This window comes from Pholcus phalangioides, unplaced genomic scaffold (genome assembly GCF_987345545.1).
Source record: "Pholcus phalangioides strain wild (caught in Gottingen) unplaced genomic scaffold, Ppha-v1.0 ptg000015l_1, whole genome shotgun sequence".
Classification (NCBI taxonomy): domain Eukaryota; kingdom Metazoa; phylum Arthropoda; class Arachnida; order Araneae; family Pholcidae; genus Pholcus; species Pholcus phalangioides.
Window position 1 is genome coordinate 22,631,367 of NW_028301608.1, and position 14,711 is coordinate 22,646,077.

Sequence of the window (14,711 nt, forward strand, 5' to 3'; positions counted from 1 at the left end):
GAATAAAAATTCAAATGAGCTTCTTGGAAATACATCCGAAGTATTTTACAAAATTTTGAAATAAATAACGGGACGTTTCTTGTAAATTTGGTCATCCAAATTATGAATGTCCCGTAAAATACCGGTCATATGAGTCACTTTGTGCATATGCTAGTTTCTGGCCCGCGAGTGACTGAATTCTATACATATAAAGTAATATGTTCTGACTGGATGATGCATCTCATCGCTGAGCCAAAACCACTAAGGACATGAATTCGGGTTCGCTGTTAAGTTTTACATTTTAAAGACCAACTATTTTCATAATATAACCTCTAAAGGAGGGGTGGCATAACAAATGGTCAAAGCTTATATGGGGAATCTCGCCGAGCCGGAATCGCTGAAACTATAAGAAATTTCGTCGGTGGTTTTATTTCATGATGTAGCGACTCACTAGGAAAGAATGTTTTTTTTCAAAATTCAATACCTATAGGAGAATTTTCAGATTACAAAATCCACGCGAGTTAAGCCGCGAAAACAGCTATTACCGCATATATGGCCTTATACATTGAAAAAGTTGTGCACTCGGGGTTCACACACACATACACAGAACTTCTAGCTAGATAATATCTCAGTCACAAAAAAATTTTATTCTTTATTTATACAAAAATTTGAAAAAAAACAGATGTTAATCATACAATAATTTTGGTTGGTTAAATGTCATAACGATATTGTATCAATAGTCTATCTCACACATAATAGGAATAGTAAGTGGTATTTAATGATTTTATATGCCATTTACAATATAAATGTCTTTCAAGGAAACATATTTTTTGATGGGAAAAAGCCCCCAGTCCCATCTCGGGGTTATTTGCTGAAGTTAAGATGTTAATTCCTCTCCTTCAGCGTCTTCCGCCGCAGTGCGTGACATGAGGAAGACAGGGTCTTCTCTCCAGTGGTGTAGATGGTAGCATACTAGCACCGAATGGGGGCGGACCTGGGTTCGAGTCCCGACGGAGACCAGGTGACTTTTCTTTCAGATTTCCCCCCGGCATTAAAAAAACCCAGAAAATAGCTGTTTCCTAGATATATTAGGCTGGAAAAAAGCCTTCTTTATTCAATCTCTATCATGCATTTCCTTCGCTTTCCATGCTATCTTCATTTCAGAATCGAATTCGAATTGATCAATAACTTGCTAATTTTTTGTTCCATTCAGTTTGAAACGTAGGTCTCAGATTTTTTTTAATTCCGAAATTATCAAAACATTACCAAATCCTAAATTTACGTCATCATTGCTTCAAAATTTTCTTTTTTTCCCGTTAATGTAAAAAAAAAAAAGTTGAAGAACTGAATGAGGGAATAAGATTTTCAATATGTCCAGCTCTTTTACCCTGAATAAAGAAAAGAAATTTAAAAAGAAATAAGTTTTTTTTTTAGAGTAGGCTAATAAATATCTCAGTATTCGGATTCCAGTATTGAAGAGAAAAGAGCACAAAAACAAAAAAAATTCAAGCTCTTTTATTTCCTAAAAAATAAAAGAAATCGAGGAAAAAAAAAATGTAGAAATAAAAAAAAATAGGATCCGCATTTTTTTTTATACTTTCTGTTCTTCATTTTCTTTCACGGAACTTGTTTTATGATGGGATGTGAACAGCGGTTTTTATGGATGTTCCGGTAGCTTTAAGAGCCTCGCGCATTCTTCTCCTACTGATACTTATTGATGTTCAATTTCAGTTTCGAATTACGATGCTCTATAAATAGAAATCGGGAGTTTGATAACCCTATTTAAGTGGAAATACGGCCCTAGATGGCTGTATGGGAAGTACTTGATCAAAACGAAAGAGGAAAAATAATAAAATGTATAGATATATATACAAAAGAATACTCACATACCTTAGAGCTACTGAGAAGATGGGTGTTCCCCATTGACGTGAAAGGGCCTGTTATTATCTCGGATATACTGCGTTTTTTCGTTCTTTCTCCACGAGGAACTCTTCCAGGGGATGGGTGGGGGGGAGGGGAGGTCTTTTTCTTGCCTTTCATAAAAACAGTATTTTATTACCTCCTTTTTTTAATTTTATTTATTGCATTTTTTTTTTTTACTTCTGTTTTCCCTGGCTTGTTGCTATAACCGAACAGTGAAAGCAGAAATAATTGTCTTAAGGTTATTGTAAGAGGGTATTAGGAAGTCGTTATATGAGCTGGAAATAACCGAGAAGCAAAATTAAAAATAAATTCCACTGTGAGGTAGATTACGATCGGAAATAAAATTTTCTTTACGCCAGTGATTAAAGTGTTATATATATTATTATTTATGTGCACGTAATTTTTTTTTATTGTCTGTGATTTTTAAAATAATTTTATATGCGACAAAATTTTATTTATTATGGGAAAATCCTTGAGGAAAATAATGAATTTTTGTTTTGTTTTTAGAAATAAAATTGCTAGAATGTTATCAAATTTGCGCTGTTCTATTATTATAATGTAATGGTTGAAATATTAGTTGGAGGTGTCTTTGCAATATAGGCGTGAAAGTATTTCTGGATATATTACAATATTCCTTTTATTATAGCGGTCTGACAGTCGAAGGCTTAGCACTTCTGTTCGGCAAGTCTGGATATCGATCTCCGTAAAAGAAATACAGCTTTATACAGATTGTATATTCTCCTGATACAGTCAATTGTAGCTTTGTGTACACAATGTAACCGTAGTGCGAGAAACTAGTGATGGGTTGGTATTTTTGTTTTGCCAGAAAGTGTCTGCTGTATGGATTTTCGGACAAAAATTATTAAATGATGAAACATTTTCTTTATGGTCAATATTTTTGCAGTAAAAACTCAAAGGTAACTCTCCCTAGCCAGTTAGATGTCGTATATCGGGAAACAGAATGTCATAAATACATGAAGACATTACAGTTATGTCGAACCAACATTTCACAATTCAATTACATCGCACCAACCTTTTAAAATCCAGCAATGCCGCGCCAACGTTAAACAATTCAGTCAGTCTACACTAACGTTTAGCATTCCAATTATGTCACACCAACGTTTTAAATATTTAGTCATACCACATATCAGGATTTACAACCGCATATCAGAATCGTTTCACAATTAAGTTATGTTGCACCAACGTTTCGCATTCCAGTTATGTCACACCAAGAACATTAAAAACAAGTTCTTTACCTACCGAGGCTGCAGCTACCACCGATAAATAGCGCCTCCATTTCCCACCAACCTCCACTGGTTGGAAATTTCCGTATGATGATATATGACCAGAGTTGGTGGGCGGAAAAGTAAAGTTATGTCACACCAACTTTTCGCATTCCAGTTATGTCGTACCAACGTGTTAAAATTCGTTCATCTCACCTACGTGTTACAATTCGGCTATGCCACATTAACGTTTTGCAATTCAATTATGCAACATCAACGTTTCACACAATTGAATTATGCCACGCCAACGTTTCACAATTCAGTTATGCCGCACCAGCATTTTATAATTCTATCATGCAAGACAAACGTTCCAAAACTCGATCAGGCCAGTCAGACATTTCATTACTCAATCGGATATCAGACATCAAAGTTTTTAAATTCAATTTTGTCCTCCCAGCATTATATGATTCAATTATGCCAAACCAACTATGTTCAGTCCAAATAACAGTACAAGTCATAAGTAATTTTGCCTAACATATGATCAGATCATATATGTTATTTAATAAAATAAATTAAATTAAAAAAAAAAAAAAAAAAAAATAACTTGTATAATTAAACGCATCTCGACACGTATTTGTCTACATACTTGTCATTGCTTTATACTTTATATTCTTCCGTTAAACAAGCACTTTTCTTAAAAAAACCTTTTCCAAAACTTCCATAAGTTTTCAACACAAACGAACTAATTACTAAACGAGAATGGACTTCTTTTCGCTCTGAAGGGAATTGTATTTTTGCATCACATTTTTGAGTATTTTATGAAATTAAAAAAGATCCGGAGGGAGGAAAATGTCATCATAACAGTTTTATCTGTACACGAGATCAAAAAAAAAAAATCCAAAACTTAAAAGTTATACTTAGTATTTCGTTACTTCGTTTCACAGTGATGTCAAAGTGTGGAGAGCGTGAGATACAGAGAATATTGCTCGAGGTATGTCCACATCGGAATAGTTAATGGTCACATTTTGCTGACAGAATAGCCTTTAATCATCGTCACGTGTCAAAATCAGTAGTTAATCTTCTCCGCTCGCAGATGTAGGTAGATCTGAACTGTTCATTTATCTCTTTCTCCTCATTTCCAATCTTCTACTTGGCTATTCCGATTCGCTATTCTGAAATGAAGTATTGTTCCAACGTATCGAAGGGAGCCGTTATGCAAAACTGATGCTAGGAATCCGACGGAATATTGCCTTCAATCAATATATCCCAGACAGAATCGATAAGAAAGTATCAGAAGCAAGAGCAATGTCAGAGATAACACGAGAGAATAACGACGGAGCAATATTTAATTGCAGCCGTAAGACATCAAATTTATTAAGGTCCACTTGACGGAAGATAAGATAATTTCTCCGATGCATTTTTGCAACGTCGTTATATTCCTCTCGAGACGTATTTCTATTCTGCAGTGCCACTAATATAATACTTTCAGTTACAGTATTTTAAGCTGTATTGAGGCCGTTATACAAAAGAGAGAGAGTTTTTTGTATTTCTTGAATTATTAACGGCCCACATGGCCGTTAGTGCTGCAGTTGGAGAAAATTGCCTAAAATGGTACGTATTACTGAGGTTTGGCTATGGTAAGTTTCTAGTTCCTGACAAGATTTCATCTTGAAAATTCGGTAAAAGATCTCAAAATATCGGAACCTTAAGGGAATGGCCACTCGGGATCCATTTAGTTTCTGGAAATGCGTTAAACCTTTCGCGGGATTCCGCGTATTTGCTGGTGATAATTACTTACATCCGAGTCAGTTCTACTAATGTATTTCATCAGTACTATATTATTAATTCTAAAAATCAAATATAGTTACACATATCCTCTGTCTCCAGGGTGCATAGAAAATCCCCTTTATATGTAAAATATGGAAAAAAATTAAATGTTCAGCTGTGAAAACAAACACCATTTCAATACCTTATAAGCTTGTTTTGCAAAAATTGTCGGGGGTAAGGATAGTAAAATAATGCCCATCTTTGGCTAAACATCATCAGAAACATTTTTTGTTATTGGGCAATGGGCGGCTCTTCTTCCTTGGCGAAAGATCCCCCCCCCCCATTCTTCCATTAACTCTTCCCTTGCTCATACTCTCATCCCTTTTATTTGTTCGTCTTTATTCTAAAATTGTACAGGGTGTCCCGTAAGTGCTAATACGGCCTTTATGTCATCAACCGTCCTTCATAGAGGTATGACTCCAGTTTCAAAAATGCTCAAAAGGCTTTCAAAAATTACCCTGTACCATTTTTGCGAGTGAAAATACAGTGTGTCACAAAATAAAAAAAATCCAAATTTTTATATGGTTTGTCTGTGCTCTTAATGAGAAAGTTGTTGCCCTGTATCTCCTGAAGCCAGCGAAAAAAATTCTATGTTTTTGAGTGCAATATTCACGGGGATATTCTAATTCCAAAAACGGAAGAAATTTGGGAAAGAACAACGATAAATGCGGAAAAACCGTTTTACCGGCATATAACGCTGGTCTTTCCCAAATTTCGTCCGTTTTTCGAATTTGAATACCTCTGTGAATATTACACTTGTAAGCATGTAATTTCATTTTTTTGTGCTCAGGAGATGCAGGGCAACGACTATCTAACTGGGTGTTTTTCGGACACAAGGTGACGAAATAAAATCTATTTTTTTTATTTTAATAACTATACAGCCCCTTGCAATACGAATGACGTAACGAAGGTATCCTTGTTATTTGGATAATTTTCAAAATTGGAAATATACTTCTCTATAGGATCAATAGTTTTCAAATTATTCTACGATACAAGTACTTTCCTATGCACCCTATATATATACATCATTCTGACAATTGACAATTCATGAAATTTATGAAATTACAGTGAACCAGATGAACACACGTGAATACCAGCTATAACATCTACCAGGTACGAGTGACTAAAAATTGAAGAATGCAGGAAAAAGAATATGAGAGCGAGAACATTAGCTGCAGAAAATCCATAAAAGATTGAGTGGAGCACACACATCCGCTTATACTTATTATTTTCATGGTCATAATTCAATGAGCCATACTTTTCTCCGGCTAAAGCACCCATGACTCGAAGAACGCGATTCACCAGACGAATATTCTAATAAGTATAACAGTATATAATGAAAAAATTCAGTTCTTTCCTATCATCTTACAAAAATATAAAATACTAGCTATGACATACCCGGTGCTGCCCGAGTTTTCTTCAATTACTGGGAGGATTGAAAAAAGTGACAAACAATTAGTAAAGGAATAAACTGTTATACATAGGCTTATATCGGCAGCATTCAATAATTGACAAACCATTGTAATGGGATCATAAGGATCTGTCTGTCGCGAACCGTCTTTGAAACTTTGAAATGTCACTATCACTCAGTGGAGCACAATTTGTGAAGCCGTTCAAGTTCACGTTCGATTGTATCGGCAAGTATGCAATCATTAGAGTTAGTTCAGGGGACAAAGAGCTCAGGGACAAAATTGCTTAGTGTAATGAGAACGTTTCACCTACATCTGCTGTTTCTGGTGAGATCAGAGTCGGTGTTCTTTGGCTGTACAAAGGTGACTAAAAATCCGAATGAAAAGTCCGGAAGTTCAAACTTCACTTGATCACGGCTCCTTAACCAAGAAGTGACTTTACCGGCCATGGGGATCTTCATCTTTTATCCAATTCATGGACTTCTTTTATGTTAGCCGGGATCCATCCTGGAAAAATAAGGAGTAAATTGAATATTAGAGGCACAAATTCTGTTATTCGGATTTCAAAGTCCTCGGCGTTGCTTAAATATTCCGAGAAATACGATAAATAACGAATGATTTGTGCATTTATGCAAACATTTGATGATTCTAAGAATGATGAAGATCTTCTTAAGAGATCTCTTACCTTTCAACATATTGAAAAACCATGCTCTAGTAGAAATATCTCACTAACAATATTATTTAACCATTGATTTATTTAAAATTCTTAGTACAGAGATTTTTTTTATTGTCTATGCTAGAGCAATACGAACTTTTACATACATATGAAACTTAAAACTACGAAAAATACGATACTTAAACTATTTCACAAATTTTTAAAAATAAGAAAAAAACGTGTCGTTAACTCTTTGCGCACATGATAAATTATCGTGACATCAATCTAATTGAATAAAAATTGATTCAAAATTTGAATCAACGATAAAAATTGATTCAAAGAAAACTGTTCAGTTCATTAAATGATGAAAAAGATTGAGATTTTACCGACACAACCTTACCTAAATGTACATTTTTAAATTTAAAAGAAGATTATTTTTTTTTCTAAATATTTATGCCCCGGAGTTCTTGCGCATGCTTCCTATATACCAGCGTTCTGCTTGTGATACGGCCCGCGACACTGCGTCTGATCATTATATCGGCTTGGCATTCGAACTGGCAGAAGTTGGCCACCCCTGATATATCGCATAAAAAATCGCCTTCAAAATAGGTTGAATTGAAAAAGATGTGTACACTGCATTAATCCTAATTTTTCTAGCTCGCGTTATGCAGTTATGCAGTTCATCCATATTCACACACACAAAAAACAACGATCGATGCTTAATCATTGCTTTCAAAATGCTTCTTAAAAAAACGAGGTAATATATATTTTTTTAAATACTTAAAACGAGTTTTATAGTCATCAGATAAAAACTTCATCATTTTTACAATTTTTTCAACTGCCCGTTATAAGCAAAGTCCATTATAGTGAGGTTCTACTGTACTCAATAATTTGTATTACAACAAAATATCTAAAACGAAAAACGTTCCATATTTATCATTTCGAAGGGAATAAAACCTTCTATAAATAAGAAAATGGGAAAAGACACGAAAAAAACGGGCCGAGAAGTTCAACTCATTTGAACATTTAGCATGAAATAGCTTTTAAAATATTCCCACTGAAATAAATCTTGTCAATATTACATATTTCACAACGCGGATGAGCTTTTCCAGCAACGTCAATTTACCTCCCTAAAAACTGCTTTAAAAAAAAAATGGATACACACATACATACGGTGCTTGTGTATAGCATCTCAGGTTTTTTATGGACGGTCCATAAAATATGGAAAGTTAGTACTTACTAGTTTTCCGCTATGTTTTACGGTCCTTTCAATGCATCTGAACATTTATCGAAATATATATATACATATATACACCCATGCTAAGGGAAGATGAACACGCTCTCTAGTCGCAATAGCTCTCTGTCGAACTCCATTTCCATGTAAACCACATTTTATGTTATCTAGAAGAAGTGGTTGACTTCTCAAAGGTACCACTCACTTTTTTTTTTTTAACTTTCGTTGGAAAAAATATATATATAATTTTTTTTCTTTTTCCTATACAGTACTTCTCCTCTGGTACATTTCGTCATTCATCTTCTTTGCATTCGGATGGCATTTTCACTTCTTACGACTATGGAAAGTCGCCAAAATCTATACATTCGAGTGAGTCTACGGTCGAATCTGAGTATTGAGTAGGGAAACGACTGGGGAGGTAGAGAGGACACAAGGAAAGGAAAAAACGGGATAAGATAAAATTTACGGAAGGAAAGAAAAGGTTTAGGCATGTAGAGATGGAGGTAGAAAAGAGACAGGGATTTACTGTAGATTCTAGATGCAAAAGAAAATGCGAAAATCCAACATCCGTTTTCCGGGGCATCGAATGCTTGCAAGGAAGAAATGTCCATATCAAAAAGATCCGAGTGATAAATGTTGTAAAGCGGGTCGGAAGAGGTCTTACAGGATCTATACCATTTTATTTTTTCTTGCATTCTACGATCTCTCTTTTCCTTTTGCATACTGAGAAGTTGTGTGTGAGGTTGGTGGTTGATGGCGGTGTTGGGAATGGAAAAAAAGGAGTGCTTGAATTTTTATGAGTACTAGAAAAATTTGTGTTTCTCTCTTTTCCTGCAAGAAGAAGAGAGAGAGAGAGAGAACGCGGTTTTCACGAAACATCATTCTTGTCGTGGGTGTGAGGAAAGGAGTACAGGAAAAAAAAAATGCTGAAGTTGATGCTTTGTCATGGTTTTTCCTTTTCCTTTTTTTTTTTTCCCCCGTGTGTGTTTTGATACATGTGATAGTGAATGATATGCGGCGTGTAGTTTTTTTTTTTTTTTTGTCAGACCGATGCCAAGAATCTACCAAGGTTATCTGCTTGAAGTTGATGGAAGGAGAGTGCGAAATATATATGTTACGGTAAAATGTGATGTGTCGGATGATTATGCATAATCGCCGGTTGATTATGTGTAATCACCAACAATTTTGGTTGCTGTGATTAATTTTGTCTATACAGTGAAAAAACGCTACAACGATGCTCGATATAACGATAAATTCTTCTAAAACTATTGTTTCTCAAACCTTGTTTGGATTTGCTTATAGTCTAATTGAATTCCTCCCGATTTAACGGTATCCTCTACTGCGATAAATCCCTCTACAACGATACTTTTTTAGGAGATTTTCGAAACTTCTACAACGATATTTTTTTTTTATATTTCACTCTAAATCACCTTGAATACATTTTTAAATTCTTCGTCAGTTATTGATCTTTTGGAGATGTCTACTAACATCCGTATTTCGCTCTATCTACCCTTCGAAAGTGTCGATTGAGTTACCGTGAAGATACTCTCTGTGTGGTACGCAAGAGTGTTGCGTGGGAAACTTACTTCAAAGGAGCAAAACGAGTAAATGAATATTACTAATCGACCACGCAATTAGAATTTTTTTTGCTGCGAATAAGTGCTAATAAATACATTTTACAGTGGTACCAACAACTCCACTTCCGAAGATATGCTAAAAACATTGAAATTGATGGACCGGTAATATCCCGCTTCACGTCTACGAGAGGAGATTTAGAAGGGTTCCCCAAGGGATGGGTGCATCCGGAAGTTCAACAAACCTTCTTTAAATTGCAAAAGTTACAAAAAAAAGAAAAAAGAGCAAGCTCGCATTAACATAAAAATTGAAAAAAATGAAATGAGAATCGTGTATGTTTAAGTCATAATAAATAATTTTGAATCGTCAATATATAAATCATGAAAAACCATTAAGGATCGTCTATATATAAGTACAGGGCGTTGCCTTCAGGTGACGACAAACTCAGAGGGGGGTATGGGATGGAAGAAAATTTGTCAGAGGTATTGAAAACCACGTTTAGTCGCTGAAAATCACGGAAATGCTTATGAAGTTTGTGACGACGAGTTGGACAAAAATGTCAATAATAAATTAAAATTCAAAGTTTTTGTGTTTTTCAGTCGTGAAGTTTTCTGTCTTTCGATGTTTTGTTACATCTCGTCGGCCAAAAGACCCGAAAAATTTTAATTTGCATGATGGCCACGAAAGCCTTATTTCCCTCAGGCCAATAATATAAGTAGAATAAAACAGTTATTTTACAGCATGATTACAACACATCCTGTGGTGTACCATAATAAGTACAAAATAAATATAAAAAAGTGAAATATATAAGTAGAAAAACCATTTACTACCACCATGATTACAAGACAGCTTCTGCAGCACACTTTAATGTCAGAAAGTAAACGAAGAGATGTAAATGATTAATGGAGGTTTCGTACTTAATTTTGTACACCACAGGGTGTGTGTTATAAGCATGCTGTCAAATTAATGTTTTTTTTACTTATTATTGACTTTTTTGCCCCACTCGACGTCACACACTTCATAAGTGTTTTTGAGATTTTCACCGACTAAACTTCGCTTGCGATACAGTGGAAATACAAGTGCGACGACATCCTATGAAAATTTTTGTTCCTCCTGATGCCTAATATGACCCCACTCCCATCCCCGAGTTTGTCGCTGCATAAAGGTAACACCCTGTATATAAAGCATGATAAATCATTAAAATCGTCTACATATAAAATTCATGATAAATTATTAAGAATTGTCAATAAATAAATCAAAATGAATCATTAAAATTATGTGTGGGTGAATTATCACCGATCAATAAGAACTGTTAATAAAAGGAAGAAAAGAAAGGGTATTCTGGCAATGTGTAAGTTTACATGAATTTCAGCTGGCCACTGATATCACCAGACCGAGATTGATTAGCTGTGTTTATGGTGACATGTTTTCGTGAATTCTTCAGCTCCAAGTCATTGACGGAGTCTATGAGGGACGACGGTGCATGACATAATTTGTCAAAAATCACTATTTCTATTCCAATACTTCCCAACGTTTAGTATGCTAACATCAGCATAAATATGACTGTGCCTGATGGAAATACTACTTCTCAATACAGCGAAATACCCCTTCCACAACGATATTTTTGCTTGATACGAACAGTATCGTTAGATCGAGGTTTCACTGTATATTGTGAATTCATCACATTTTCCATGGATAAAAATTTCCACTGGATAGCAATGGAATTTCGTTCGACATGAAAATGTACAATTAGGAATGATTTTGACCCAGTGAATCCAGATAGTACGATGAAAAAGAATTCGATTATCTCTTGTTTTTAAATACAGTAGTGAACTTTTAACATTTCCTGTGGTTTTCTAAATTTAAATTGCGAGCGGATCTCATATTTCAAGAAAAAGTTTCTCAAGAGGGAGCAACAAGGCCTACAACGTTCAAAACCTCAACGTATGTGATATAAGGTAGTATACACTGACAAGTTGTTTGCTTCAGAATTTTGATATAGCATATAACATATTGCAGTAAAACATATTGCACACATGGCAGGCATTCTTCTGAAACCAACTTGGCGAAGGTACATAACATACGCATGGTATATTCCGCCATGCACCGATTCGTTAGAAATTTCCCTGAGAGAGGTTTAATATATTAATTAATAATATTATTTAGTTTACGAGTTGCATGTGCGGTTTAGTAGTACAGTAGTAGTATGTGGGATTCACTATGTTGCAAGCCCTTTATGGATACCTTGAGTCCAAATACGGTGTTTATAAATACACATACGCATTTGCTTTATTTTATAGCAACGAGGATTGATTGATGAACGGGTGATCCTAAATTAGTGGGATATATTTCAAGAGCCTACATAAGACTCTCAAACAAGCTTTTTTGGTCATAGAATGCCTCGTTGAATCACAATAGCAAAGGTAGTAGGTGGTTTACAGAGTTAGCAACAGCACTTCGCCAACAACAATATCATGTTTCTGACAGATTTGCTACAAGAAGTGCAATCAACCATTCGAGGGTGCTGTGCACTATAATGTGGTAGGCCTTCTTATGGTGCAAACCAGGTAACTCAAATTCTATCAGAAGTCATTATACCGCTTGATCATTGTTTGACGCAACATGACCTTGATGTTCCTTGCACCAATAAAAAAACAAACTCTAATCCAATCCCAAAGTGAATATGCACCCTCCAGTGGTTAATAGCAAATCCATCGGAAATGTTTGTTTTTGGTGAAGTGCCTTCGAGCACTTTCAAAACACACCCTCTACCGCCTTTGCTATTTTTATTCGACTTCGCATTTTATGATCAAAGGTATCTTAGGTATTTAGGTATCTTATTCGATCACCTCTTCAAGTTTGACCCATGAATATAGAACCACCCTCTATAAAAGTAGTTGAGGTTTCTTCGCGGTTTACGTTGAAGATCACCAGAACGTAATAAGTCAACCCTAATGTGAAAGTAATCAGGTAAATACAGTACTAATACTTCCTAAGAAAAAGCAACTGTACCCTTGTAGAAAACATATTTTCAATCGTCCTTGTCAAAAAAAGGTGCTTTTTCATGCGTCATACGTATCACGGAAGTTGATTGATCATGATAGCTTTGCAGGCAAGATTGCATTAATAAAAGAAATATTACCAGTGTTTCTCCCTGTATTGAATGTATTTCGCTGGGTTATATGCTGCGAATCATATAAGAACAAGAATCTATTCATTAGAAGCTCATTCCGTGCTTTTTCTCTTCTTCCATGATGGTATTTGACTCCCTTATTAATAAAAAAACTGTATAAGCGCCAAAAAAGTATAAAAGTTACTTACATTGATCACTTCCCACGCAATGACAAGCACAGGCATGAAAAACAAAAACTCACGGAATGATATTTTGATTGATTGAACGTATTTTTTTTTACGATCACATATCCTATCATGTTGGCTCTCTAGAATCTCCTCATCTGTTCTACTAATATATTTCATCAATATTACATTATTTATGTTAGATATCCAATTCAGTTACTCCTTACCACTGGTCAAGTATTCCCCTCCCCCTGTCTTTGGGTTTTATATGTGGCGAACTTTTTTCTCACTATTATGTTGTACGCTAGCAACCTTTGAGCAACCAAAAAAAAAATTTCACAGCATTTGGTTCAAATCTGATTAGCCTTTGCATTAGCAGCTGAAACTCACAAACTTATGAAAAATAAGGAACTGCAATGAATACCTGACGAAACAGATACATCCAAGTGAATACCACCACTACTTAACCGTACATGTAACCTCGTATACCTTTCTCTGAGGAATTAATAACGAATCGGTACATGCCTGAATGTGTTTTATGAGTTGTTTGGATGACTCTTAATGTATTTATATATGTATATATATGTTGTTGCGATGAGTGTGTTTTGTTTGTTTGTCGATAAACGTGAAAAAATAGCCAACATTACAAGACTGATAACGTTCAGTCACCTCGTTGGACATTTTGCCTGTTGTAGCCTTGTATTTGTATGCTGTGGTTATGAGTATCATCTTCATATGCATTTTAACTAAATTTTTATTGCAGTATTGCAAAAGTGTGGTGCACGTATCATGTACAGGTAGAAATATATAATTTCTTTAATGAAGAGAAAATAGGTTATATATATATAATTGTTTTCATATTTATCTGACTTTCCAACTTTATTTGGGAATTATGTGTAATCACCGCTGAAAGTGACAAACGCAGTGAAATTTAATCAAACTTTCTTTCTCGAGATGATTGGTGGCTATGCATAACCACTGGTATATCACTTTTACACAGTAACATATATATTTTAACATTAAAATGTATAGGAACCAATTACGACCAAAGCCAAACGTCATATAAATGTGAATGTCGTATAAATGAGATTCCACTTTATATTGTAGTTTAGCTGCAATTAGCGGACAAAATTTTTGGTCCCATGGGTGCCCGTTAACGAGAAGTTCTACTGCATTTATCATTGAGTTTCTGCTTTAGTATGATGTTATGAGTTATCCCCAGACCTTTTAATGTGAAATTTATTACAATAGCAATGGTTGATAACATTAATTTTATGTTCATACTGTAGCTGAAATAACGCATAAATACAGTCAAACCTCGTTAGTGCGTCACCTGGTTAACAAGTCACTCCGCTTACCGGGTCACTTTTTGGAAGTCCCAATTGTCTTCACGCAGGAATCGGCACATTTATGTCTTACTCCGTTTAACGAGTCACTCCGCTTACTAAGTCATATTTTTCTCTCCCCAGAGTGACTCATTAACGAGGTTTGACTGTAATACTGATAATAAATGTATCGAAATGTGCAATTTTATTATGTAATATGTAATTCAGTATGGGTCTGTGAGACACAACTCGGGCACTCACGGA